The sequence below is a fragment of the Argopecten irradians genome, chromosome 7 (genome assembly GCF_041381155.1).
Source record: "Argopecten irradians isolate NY chromosome 7, Ai_NY, whole genome shotgun sequence".
NCBI classification, from domain to species: Eukaryota; Metazoa; Mollusca; class Bivalvia; order Pectinida; family Pectinidae; genus Argopecten; species Argopecten irradians.
The window spans coordinates 36,611,486-36,625,764 of record NC_091140.1 but is presented as its reverse complement, the minus strand read 5'-3'; the positions used below and the strand labels follow the sequence as shown (position 1 = coordinate 36,625,764).

At 33.8% G+C, this 14,279-nt stretch overlaps 1 long non-coding RNA gene across 1 annotated transcript; it reads right to left on the bottom strand.

Moving 5' to 3' along the window:
* Positions 1-3,825: 3,825 nt before the first annotated feature.
* Positions 3,826-9,864, bottom strand: LOC138328291 (uncharacterized). Its single transcript, XR_011209179.1, has 2 exons — positions 9,597-9,864; positions 3,826-8,997 (listed from the first exon to the last, which is right to left on the bottom strand). It is a non-coding gene; the product is annotated as an uncharacterized lncRNA (long non-coding RNA).
* Between the last annotated feature and the right edge of the window lie 4,415 nt (positions 9,865-14,279).

Sequence of the window (14,279 nt, the reverse complement as noted above, 5' to 3'; positions counted from 1 at the left end):
ATATTTTGGAGGAAAAAGGAAATTCGAATTTATAACTACTCACCTCTGTGTTACAACTCTTCGGATTTCCTCTTCACCAAAGTACTTACACTGGCAAAGGATCAACGATTTTTTTTTTTTATTTATCTCAACCCGGAAGACTTTTTTATAAGTCTGTGTTTAAGTAGTACGTGTCACTTTGATGAACTTTATAATTTATCATGGTCAAATATTTTAAATTAAACAACGTAAAAGCTATATACATATCATTGGGCAAGCTTTGATCTGTTCTCTCATAGCAACGTATATATATATATCTGTACACGCTATAATGTTTGTTATGTCATTCGTTTAACCGATAATTTAAATAGCCACTTTACTCTATACCATCAAAATTTGATTTATTTAAATTGAAATCTATAAGATAACACAAAGGTCAGTGTTCAATAGAATGCATTTTTTTTTTTTTTGCTTATATTGATAACAATGCCTGTATTTCATCATTTTACATTTGTCATTTTTGTCTGTTTGTCCCACTGTATTTCGCCAGATACTGACCACTGGTATCCCGCCAAACTTTTCATCTTGTATTGAGGGGGAATCGGAGAATGTTTAAATTATTAGACTACGCTTTTATTGGTCTTTATTGTAAATTGTAAATCTCAGTATCTATGTACATTTATAAATCGTAGGTCGGGCTTCTTCTATAAGTAATTCAGGCTCCCCTGCCATCTAAACCAGATTGAAAATCTTCCGTAGTCTTGACTGTTAAATAATCAAAAATTAAAGTTTGTTGAAGTGCCAAATACCAAATGAATGTTAGTTAAGGTTAAGGTGAAAATTTATGACCTTGTAAGGTTTTAACATATTTTATCTTTATTTGAATTGTTGGATTTTCAACATTAATACAATATTTAGAAACAAATGTTATGTGAGATATGTGGTAATAACATTGTAATGTTGATATATGATTAACTAACTTAATGGCTATAATTTACAAGTTATTAGACAAAAGGTGATTAATTGTTAAAATAAATTTTCATATAAAAAAGAAAACGAAGACATGTGGTATCTTCGAGAATGAGTTAACAAAATTAAGTAATTGAAATAACAGTGGCCCTTCGAAAATCCGAATACTTGCGTTTCCAACCAAACTTATCCGGATTACAAATTGACTGGGCTGATGAAATGCAGTAATTTAGTCAATATTGATTTTTTTTCCTGATACATGTATTTCCGTCCGGAACATAGGTTTTCCGGACTATCGACGTTCGGATAATCGTGTGTCCATTGTATTGATATGTGACAAAGCAGATATTAAACGGTATGATTTTAACTATGTCAATCAATTCCTTTATAAATAGGATATTATCTATACACCAGGTAGGTGCTCGTTTTAAACTTTGCATTGACACTGGAATTTTCTTTCGGCATTTGACCCCTATGAAATAAATCGATATACAATACACATGTACACGTATATGTCAACTGAAGAAACAAAGAAAAAAAGTAATGTGTTTTCTCTTATTTACAGATGCTAACAGTTGAAGCAATTTTTAATTTCACAAAATCACATATTGAAACTGAAAAATGTCCTCCTTATCTACTGGCATTTCATCATTAAAGGACATCACTGAATATTGGTGCATTTATTGAAGTAATTGTATTTAAAGACTATTCAACGTCCAGCCTTTCTATTACTAAGTAGAATTCCAACAAGTCACACCAGCTAACTAGACTGACAGGTTATTATGCCAGACTAAGTAGGGTCTATTGATATTTATTGTTGTGCTTTACATGCAATTACAATGCCTTACACACAGGCAATATTGTACATCAAAATAGTCACGTATGTATAATAGAAATTTAACTCTAAATCACGAAAACAAATATCCATGAAAGAGTCGTTATCCATGATAACGCGAAACAAAGTCACCGCAGGAATAAGCTAATGTACAGTAACTTTACTTTGAAAGAACTTACAATCGATTTACGTCAAGCTGTAGTATACCTATACAGCTAGGTGCATAGTAAGTCTCTGTTCCTACTTGTAAATGTTACACCAATATATATATTACGTCTCTACATTTTTTTTTTTTTTTTTTTTGTTAATGTATTTATGGCTTACCTGCTGGTAAACATGTCGATTAATGTTTATCAAGCTTCCATAGAAGACAGAGATTTTATACACACTGACACATTGAATTGCTTTCACTTGTTGTATGCAGTATATAAATTTGTGAGTTATGTATAACTTCGGTGTCACCTCATTCAGATATAAACATTAACCATCCTGTAAATTTTACTAAGTGTTTAATAGACTTGTTATTTGTATAAATATTATTGTCATTTTCCGGACAAAGATAAGATTTCGAAAAGGAAGATATACTAAACATACATATTAATTTTTATCTTAAATGTTTTAATTTTTATTCGTGTATTTTTTATTATTTATTTCTTTATGTTTATTTAATTAATAATTAGGGTTTTTTTCTTTGTAAAACTCTTTTCTTCAAAACTATTAAAATACATTTTCAGACAATTTTTTTAATTCTGAATGCCTTCAAAAGTTACACTTGAACCCAAAACTAACCAATGTCCCTATTTTGTAACACTTTAATTATAATAGGGTAAATTGCATGTTCACAATTAATATTATCAAACTAAAATTGAATGAAACTTAAAATATCTTTTGATTAAAGTTTTTCCGTCTTTGCATATTACATACTTAGGTCCCTTGCGGGTAGGTATCGACATTATTTTCTGAGCAGAATTCACGTCGTTTTCCCCGAAGAGTATGATGTTACGCTCGCAAACACATGTCTTGATTGAATAGTCTAATTGTAATCCAGTTATTGTTGCTATTTTTCGTTAATCTTAAGACGTCAGTCATATTTTCGTTTCTTTATTCTGCAGTAGTAGTGGCCTTGGTATCTGAAATACACCAATAAATGCATCATAATGAAGCAAGTTTTCACACAAAAATATGCAAAATGATATTAAATGGTTCTACTATCACGGTCATCTTTTCAGCTCTGCACGGGTGGCTATTGATTATGGCTATAATAATTGGACAGTCTGTACACCAATATTATTTTATAATAAAATTATTTAATTGAAACTACGTTTGTTCACGGTTTTTGATAGATATTCATAACCATTCATTCTTGTATTTAAATTCAAAGATTATACATTAGCTCGATTCTTAACTTGAAGAGAATACTTTCACTTCCTCCGGTACTGTTATCAATGTTTTATTTTTGTAAGTCAAACAAAGAATTTTTTTTGCCTACATAAACAACGTTAAAAATAGTTATTAATGATTAATTTATGATTTTGTTTTTACAACTGTATATTGGATTACAGATATTGTACCGAGAAGTCCTTAACACCAAGAAAACTAGGTTCGTACTGACCATCCGGCTGCTGAGTAACAACTTGTCCCTCGGAAGATGAAGGAACGTTTTCTTCGTTTGTATCTTGACCTATAACATTTAACATAACGACAAGTTATTCCAGATACATTTGAACCTCAGGTACTTGAATCATAGAACTGGACATATTCGACATTTATTTCTTGAATATAGTTTAAATGTAGTTCCTAAATCAAGTATTTTACTAAAATTGTATGTCAATGACTACTTATTAGAAATACCCTGCTACCCTTTAATCAGACTATGGAAAGTTCCTCCATTATGTTTCCATGGTAACCGTTATTGAAGCATGTGATACGTCATATCATAATTATAGCATTCATATGTTAGAACAATTGACCAATATTGAACCAAATCTATTGAATAACTTATAGGTTGCTGTTCATTTATCAAACAGAAGACAAACACAAAATTGATATTTACCAAGACTTAATTTTAATTGAAAATATCCAATCAATATTCAATCAATAACAACCTTCATTATAATACTTAGCCTTCAATGGGAATATTAAACTATATTTGAATATATTTTTAACCTAATAGGAATGGCAGAAGTTGGCCAAAGCTTCAACATGAGAATTAAAAACAGCTAATATTAAAATGGAAACTGGGAACAGGAAATTCCACAAAATAGAAGCTGTTGTATATAATAGACTTACAAATTCTATATCAGCATTTTCTGTTGCTCCAAGTGAAACACCGCCAAATGGAATTTACACGGAACAATTAATTTCACGACAAAGTTCAGAGTAATTCTTGCTACCGCAATATGTCCCAAACAATCTGTGATGCCCTGGAATAACTTCCACTGCACTCTGGGAAATCATGCTGAAGCCTCGACGAAGGATCTTCACACAGGAAGTGATGAGCTGAAACATACAAATTAAAAACCGACAGCAGAAACGCAAGATATCAATCAGCACACTAGCAATGGAAAAATGGGTGGGAAGGGTGGGTTTTTTGGCAAACAAATCTATGGGAGCAAATATTGTGCACCTTCCCTGTACGTAAACTAGATTAAAAAGGATTTTATTCACCTCCCAACAGGAGAGTTCCACTGCTATAGAAGGACAGGGGGCGTAACTCTTTTGTCTTCATCTGATAAACCGAACTAATTGAGAGACCATTAGTTCTTATTATCAAACAGAAGACAAACACAAAATTGATATTTACCAAGACTTAATTTTAATTGAAAATATCCAATCAATATTCAATCAATAACAACCTTCATTATAATACTTAGCATTCAATGGGAATATTAAACTATATTTGAATATATTTTTAACCTAATAGGAATGGCAGAAGTTGGCCAAAGCTTCAACATGAGAATTAAAAACAGCTAATATTAAAATGGAAACTGGGAACAGGAAATTCCACAAAATAGAAGCTGTTGTATATAATAGACTTACAAATTCTATATCAGCATTTTCTGTTGCTCCAAGTGAAACACCGCCAAATGACAACATTAGATGTTGTCGCCGCCAACAGAAATGCGTTACAGTCAGGACAATTCCAAGAAAAAAAATGGCCAAATATAAATAAATTTGCTGCGTAAAGCCATATCAAAAATGGCATATAAAATGCTAAAATAACAAGATGCACCATACAAATAAGTGCCAAGCCATATAAAAAATGGCATATAAAATGCTAAAATAACAAGATGCACCATACAAATAAGTGCCAAAATAACAAATATGAGGAAGAGCAGATGTCAAAATGAGCCAATTGCTCTGCTGGAAGCGTAACCAAACAAATGTACGCACAAAAATTATGCAAATCGCATAAAAGAGGACACCGACCCAACCAAAATTTGGGCGTATTAGGGCGACCACAAATAAAACCAGCAATATCAAACTCTTCCTCCAAAAAATATACAAATCAATGCAGCATAGCAAAACAAAATCAATCAATACATTTTGTATTCAATTTTTTTTTTTTTTTTTTTTTTTTTTTTTTTTTTTTTTTGATTTATGATTGTCCTGACTGCAAGCACCAACTTAACGAAACGTGCACCAAACAATTACCCACTACATTTGGTTAAAACTAAAGCAACCAGGCCCAAGTGCCTAATTCGCCAAATGGAAAAGAAACTCTTTCTGTGCTAGTTACAAATGCTGCAAACGATACAAAAAACAGATTACTAACCGACTCAAGTGAACACCATCCGAAAACAAAACTTAGTTCTTATCGGTTATTTCTGGATGTCTCAATGTAACAACCACCTCACCTACCATTGCAAGCCCCTATCTGGCTAATGATTCTCACTGGAATCAGTTTAACTGTAAAATAACTTCACCCCGCCAATTAATGCGAGGTAAAATGGCTGACCACACCAGTCTATTGGTAGGGAACATATCCTGAAAATTCGTCAACAATCCTTAATATCAGCCTATGCCTTAACTCGCATGAATTAACCTGTGCTACATCATTCACCCCACAATGTATAACTAAATGGGCTGGTGGTTCAACAATTGTAAAAAGGCGAGCTGAAAATAATACCGACTACAAACCACTGATAATATCTGTATTAACTTAACTAACAACTCTGGTAATCATGAGATAGGAAGATGGCTATCAACTCTATCATTTAGTCTTAACATGAATTACAGACATCTGTTTGTTTTTGACCAGACTTATTACCTACTACTCCAGAATTTCCATACATATAGAGGAGCCACAACTCCTGGTACACCTGATACCATCGCAATGAATTGTGACGAACCTTTTTAAGGCGAAACTGTTCGTCATAAGATTTCCATGTCAGTCCCCCAGTTCTCCTGGCCCCTAACTTAACTGTATGCATATACTTTAACAACCCAGAAATATCCTCAGGATGGGCAGATATATAGACAAATGAAAATAGTAAAAGCATCCGTCCACATATCAATGTCATTTATCTTCACACTCTTTTGTTTTTCTTACATTACCAACTGCCCGTTAACAACAGAAAAATGTTTATCTTCAACAATTGGGGCAGGTTTTGACAAAAGCTGCCCAAGGCCAACAAATTCCCTAATGATTATCTTTTGTCTTATAGTGCATGATACTGAAACACCCAAATCGTCACAAACGCTTTGAACCTGATGTAGGATTGGGTTAAAATGGCTTACATTTCATGCCAAAGATTGTAATGAATTCTGAATTACTAGTACCTTCAGGCCGGGGAGTTGTGTGCAAACCAGCTCAGTTGCCTGATGGACTGCTTCCACTAGCTGTTGGGCAACCCTGGCAGACACCTGCTCAAAACAGACTCTAGCTGATCTGCTGATAAAGGACCATGGACCGGTTCCCTGTTACCCTTTGACTTTTAAACATATCTTATTGTCATAAATGTACAAATGGATTAGGCAGTTATTTCAACTTAAGAAGCCTTCTTCAATCAACATAAAATATTTACAGGTGATGACATACATACTATAGGTATAAATAATAATTACGGGTATATTTGTCAGAGTATATAACAACAAGATATATACTATGTATTATAATATTATGTAGAATTCCAAATCTTCTGCTGGACTTTATAAATGAATGCACAAGTTCAAATACATGACAGTTTACTTCCAAAGCCAAGTTTTCATTTCCATAAAGTAATAAATTTAAATTTACTTGTATATCTAAAACTTGGAGCATTTCTGTATGGGCAGCAGCATAATTTTAACATACAAAAAAGAAATGGTTAGCATTTTCACAAGTGTAGCCACAATTTATACAAATAGAATTTGGTGCCAAATTTACACGGAAAAGGTCATCGTTTAGAGAACTACACTGATGACTTAATTTAGTATGTATAATATTAAATTTTCTTTCTCCATAATTAAAATAACATGGTAGACTCTTAGATATAGACCGAGAAAGAGCTAGTTTAAAGGAAGAAAAAGGTAAAGATTTAACTTTAACATCTAAGTTGTTCGAGCTTCTTTAAGTAGTGGGAAAGAAAGATTTTGTTGTAGTGGAGTCGATAATTGGAATTTGGAAACTTTCACAATTTCTTAAAGTATAAGGATTATGATAGCCTAGTAGGAGGTAATAAGTTATTTATCTTATAAAGTAACTGTAGTTTTCTTTTAGCTCTTCTGTCTGAAAGGGGGTTCCAAATTTGTTTCAAAATATAATGATTCATTTCTAGTATAACACGGTAATCCGCTAATAATTAGCCTGAGAACATCCGTCCCAAACTTCACATGCATATTCAAGAACAGGTAAAATAAAAGACTTATAAATTCTTAAAAGAGCATCATGCTTTAACATATATTTGATTTTCCTTAGGATATTATTAATATTATTATTATTTTTTTTTTTTTTTTTTTTTTATAACTGATTTATAAATTTCATTGATGTGATCAGACCATTTAGCATTTGAATTAAAATGACCTCAAAATGTCTATGAAAACTACTAAAATCTAAAATGTTCCATCAAAAATTAAGTCCAAATATTTGTCAATGTTATCAAAATTTGATATAAAAATTACCTCAGTTTTATTAGGATTAAAAGAAACAAGCCACGTTTTGCCCATCGATTTGATTTATCTAAATCCCTATGTAAATCTGTTTCTAATTCACGACATGAAGATGATGACTTTATAAGGGTAGTGTCATCGGCGAATAAACGTGTTGTTGATTGAAGTTCATCAGCTAAATCATTTATATAAATAAGGAAAAGAAGTGGTCCAAGAATTGAGCCTTGAGGGACATCTTCTCATATCATACCAATATCAGAAGAAGAATTGTTTATAAATACGTTTTGATGTCTTTCTCTTAAGTAATTTTCTAACTAGGACAATAGGTTACCCAATCGAAATACCATATGATTTTAATTTAATTATAAGACATTTGTGCCAGACTCTGTCAAAGGCTTTAGAAATGTCACAGAATATCATACAAATACCGGGTATGAGATTTAGACAAATGTTATGGTATATTTATTTCAAGTAATTGCTATACTATTGAATGACCAGGCATAAATCCGGCTTGAAACTGGTAAAATAAATTATTATTATTATTAAATAATTATGCACGTGCTTAAACATTACCCTTTTAAACACTTTCCCAACTGTGAACAGTAGAAAGGAGAGAAATGGGACGATAGTTTGATATAGAATGTCTATCTCCTTTTTTAAAGAGAGGCATAACTTTAGCCATTTTCCATTCATTTGGAAATATACAGGTAGATGAAAGAACCTTAAGAGGTTTACAAACTGTATCAGCCATGTATTTAAGTCTATGGTGACTTATACCATCTTCACCTGAAGCTTTTCCAAGCTTTAAATTAATTAAAACATCACAAATTTCATTAGAAGTAACAAGTAGATAATTTAAAACACTATTAGTTTTCAACTGTAAAATAGGCACTTGCTATCGTCAATATTAGTAAACCTACAGAAATATTCATTTAATAGATTTGCCTTGTCTTTATCATCTACAATGTTACCCCCACTAGCTACTGCTGGAGCTGTAACACTCGAAGTACTGGGACCATTCTCACTCCGACTGGCTGCTGCACTCAACGACATGGAACCATTCTTGTTCCTTACATATGGGCTGGTAGAGAGCCTCGAGGGTCGCTTTCCCTTACCCCGCACGACTGAAACTCAAATAAGGACATATAGAACACATGTCGACATTATCCGACATACAAACATGCCCCTACATCCTCGGTAACTCGGCATTGGACATTTACCTATCAGCGTTAGCAGATATATAACGCCCGGGGCACCGAGGATGACACAGCACTTACACATGATCAAAGGGCAGCAACTCCCATCAACGACAATACCAAAGTCCAAACACAAAAAAATTAAATTATCGCCACTTACATTAAAAATAATGACGACTTACAGTCTGAAAATATATCACGATACGAATAAAAATAGTAATACTCAAAATCAATACCTAATTCATGTCTCCGCTAATGCTAACTCCGTTTGCTATGAACTAGAAGTGCAAGATTAATTCTACAATAAAATAAAAATACCGAAATAAATTCCGGTATGGGATAATGCAGTAAAATTCCGGCAAAATATTAGCGACGATGCCAGGAACAAGACATTTCTTTTTAAACGGTGTTAACAACTGGAACCGGGACGAACACGTGTTCGATGGTAGGAAGGCCATGGCCGCACCATGCGGTACGGCTGACCACACGATATATCAAAATCGAACGACATCCGCTTCAATACAAACCAATTCTGTATAACAGACACACAAAGAATGTCCGTATGAACACTAAATTACTGCTGGCACCACAAAACTTCAACAAGCGATTTTTTTGGCAAACAAATCTATGGGAGCAAATATTGTGCACCTTCCCTGTACGTAAACTAGATTAAAAAGGATTTTATTCACCTCCCAACAGGAGAGTTCCACTGCTATAGAAGGACAGGGGGCGTAACTCTTTTGTCTTCATCTGATAAACTGAACTAATTGAGAGACCATTAGTTCTTATTAAACAAAACATTGTTCCAATTCTAATACAAAGAAAAGTAAATAAGTATATTGAATATTAAACACCATTTCACTAAACACCAATACAAAAATAACACCTTCAAAACCAAAAACGACTACGAATGCCCATAAGATAATGGGTCATGATTTATCCTGACCAAATTTGTTTTCCAATACATTTAATGACCCAAATCACTTTTAGAACATAACGCCCACTTTGCCAATGAAATAATGGCTTTTAAATATTTACTTAAATGGTCACTATTTAACATGAGACCTTGAAATTAAAAGGTCAAAACAAACTGTATTTTTATCGCCAGCCAAACGATCTTAATCCAAACTGGGTGTAAATTAAACAACATAAGGAGACAATTAATTGTATTCCAACAAAATGTTTAAAATTTTTACTCATAATAACGATCATGAAAAACACTTGGAACCTATACTAATAAATGTTAAAACATGTTTTCATCCATGTAAAATATGCTTGCCTGTAATATATTTAACCTGAACATATATATATATATTCAAAATCCTAATTGCCTAGCGATACTACAAAATACCTACAATAATACGTAAGTTAGGACCCAAAGCTAAATTTGAGCAGAGTTCGAAGTCTGGGTATTTCTATTATTTCATAAGAAGGGATGGATGGCACCATAATTAAAGATCACATAATCACAAATTTATTCTTTTGTAATACCCGATGGATAAGAGGAACATTAAAAGGGGGTATTTTTTAAACCCTGAAGACTATAAACAAATAGATTTTTACACATTGTTCAGCGACATTTCTCCTGACATTCAAAATGAACACCCTAGGTCCTGGTAAATCATTACGGCCATAATTTTTACATTTACACCTATCCTTCGTTCCACCATAATGTTGTCCTTATAAACCCTAATGCTTACGCTAAGACCCCCTATAAACATACTGGATGACAGGATTCAACATCTTCTTCATGCACATGATCAAAATGGCAATGCATCTCAACAGAACAATCACAATACATAATCCAATACAACTTATAAAAAAAAATTTTATACCATTACAAACAAAAAAATTGAATACACGTGAAGTAACGCGGTAAAATCCCACAGTAAATTAACCAATAATGATTAAATATTAAATACAGTAACTCAAAAAATCTGAAATTTATAGTATGAATGTCACGTAATAGAATTCCGGTTGTCCATTCCCCAATACCTGTTACCGCCCACTACGAACTTGTCCTCCGCTAAACTGCTAACTATTTAATAGGAACTAAAATGCACCTCCATAGATTAATTTAACAAATGCCTAAACTAAAAACGTTACCAAAAATTTCCGTCAGGACCCTGAATTTGCCACATTACAAACCCCCATATTCTACCCAATATATCTAACAACCTGACAGAACCACTTTACGTAAATACCCTCCCTTCCCTTTCAAAAAAAGATCCCATGTTTTGTCAACACCCTTTCCACTAACCATCCACGCCCACTCCTACTTTCAACCCACCATCTAATTAATAGGACAGATGCCCTCAAAATTTTTGCATGCGGGCGCTATAATTAAATACATTGATGGTCGAACCCATGTCATATACCCCCACCCAAATCATCTAATGTTCCACCATCCCGAGCTCCAGGTTATAACTTCCTCTAATGTCTGAAACTAATCCCAAAATTTCCAACATTCACAGAGCAAATACTGGTACCAACCTGCAATTGATTAGTGACACACACCAAATTTCCACTACTTTGCCAACGAGATCAAATCACAACCTTATACACAAATCCGGTACCACCCCGTAAACAAACAACCCCCCGTCATATTTCCAACCCACCAAAACCCCCAAACCCCACCCCTAGGTAACGATTATGCCGTTGACAGAAAACGCTCAAAGTAGCAATTCTGATTTGTTTTTCTGAAGGAAAATGAACTAGGGGATTGAGTTTTCAGTTAGTTCTTTCCAAAATCACACAACATCCAAAATAATACCTTTTTACATATCAAGAGGCAATAAGAAAACTTAATAGAAAAAAGGAAAAATAATAAACGTTCGGAATTATTTTTGTACAACTAATCTCGCAGCCAATACGTTACACCCCACACTGTATAGATCCAACATCAATCCCTTGAAATTCACCCTTGGAGACTAGAGTATAAAAGTTACCCCCCGAATACAAAAGCTTTGTAATAATCTTTAGACAATAATGAATCAACGCAAAAAACTTTCCAATTACATTTTGCAGGAAAACCATTCAATATTATGGTTCAAACCACCAAACCCAGCTATCAAAAACAAAATCGAATCATTCCCAACAATCAAAACAAAGAGTGTCCTTCAAGATGCACACAAAAATTATTTCCGCCCGAACTTCGCTCCTTCGTGATCCCATCAAACTTGAAAAAATCTTATTGTGCAACAACAGAAATATCTCATAAGTTTTACCATTCCAACCCACATTTAGGACACTAATTTATTCCAACGCCAAATAAGGTTTAACAATCCCAGTTCCAAACCCCCCCTCGCCTTACCAGCGTACAAACTAAACGAAATTAGGAGTCACAAATGAAAGGAAAATTAACGGACTTTCAAACATTCACAACTTGGTGGTAACATGCTGACATATCCTGTCACTGTCTTAAGGGTTTACATTATTAACATCTGGGATTTCAGCATCCAGACTAATAATATACACTTATCCGGGTTTTATTCATGACTCTGGCAAACCATAATTGCCCTTTAATTTGCCATTTTCAAAACCTCCCAGCATCCTCATGGATTTCGACAATGGACCGTTCAACTGAACCTCATCCAATCAAATTCATTACCTTTTTCAGCTTCAAATTTGCATCCCAAACATACACCTCAACTCCATTGTATTAATATCAAATGAAAAACCTATTCTCGGTTTCTACTGCTTACCTGTTTTCATAACATAATAATCCGATATAAAAGATCAATTAGAAATCTTGTAATTCAATATCTAAAATCCACGAATTACGATTTCAAAATTGTTTTTCATTTCCCCAAATTACCTTACGTCCACCAAAAATCAGTCATTACGAATTTCAGGAGGAAAATGTAATCCCCTAAACTTATTACGCCATTCGGCAGCATCATCAAAATAGTATCCAAGACTTTAAACACCACAATTACAATTGTACTGCATTAGAACAAATACAGCCACCGCCGCCCAGAACATACAATAACATCAAAATTTTGAAAAAATCAATAGATTAACAGCCCAAGATTATTCTTCAGAAAAAATTGGCAAAAATTGTCCCAACGGGACACCCAAAATAAGTAAAGATAATATACAATCAGAACAATCGACCACAACAATCAAACTGGAATCACAGTGACACATTTCACAATAAAAACCAAACCCATTCCAATCAACGATCAGAACAACATTACCATAATCTCTTCGGATAAAATAAAAACAAAACAACCTAAACCACAATCTTTTTATACACACAAACGTGCCCCCTAAAGCAAATCCAGAACCAGATGCTAAAAGAAATCAAAAATTTAAATAAAACCACCAAACTAGTTACAAAACCAGAAAAATATCAACCCCAACCAGACTCACAACTTCTAATCAAAATACCAAAAACATACCATTCAAAAAAATCAAAACCTACAACAACAAACAATTGTCACCACTAGCATTCAGAAAAAAATCAACTTTTCTGTCCAACATAAACATTATAAAATATTGCAAACTAGTGTCTTCACTTCAACAAATCAACTACCCCATTGAACCATGACAAACCACACATCAACCCACCACACAATAAAACAATCATCCCCTATAAAAATCCTTCACCCACTCCGTCCAAACCCCCAAAACAAAAGACAACAAATTCTCAGAACTCAATTGAAAAAATCACAAACTTAATTCTTAAACAAACCCGCCTATTCCAAAAATCAACGCACACAAAACAAAAAAACCCAAACCAACCAATAACCACCACAACACCCAACAAAACACCAAACAACAAATACTCTCAAACAAACACTCCTCTACTACCTCAAATAACCATCAACCCAACCGCACCACCCAATATACCCATCGACAACCAACATCCAACCACCCCAAAACAAACCAAACCCACCCACACAATCACACCAAAACCCCCTACCCAATACCTCAAATCATCATTAACTCAACTAACCATACCCCACACTCAAACAATAACAAATACATCCCCCCAATCAACATAATTCCTCCCTCATAAATCCCACCACCCACCCAAAATCCAACCCTAAATCCCGCCAACACCTTCACAACACCATATCCATCAATTAACATCTTTCAATCCCCACCCCTTCCACCCCCAAATCAAACGTGCGTTCCCTCCCACACCGAAATGTCACAAAACCACCCAACCTCCCCAAGAATTTCACCCCAACAGGGGGTAAGGG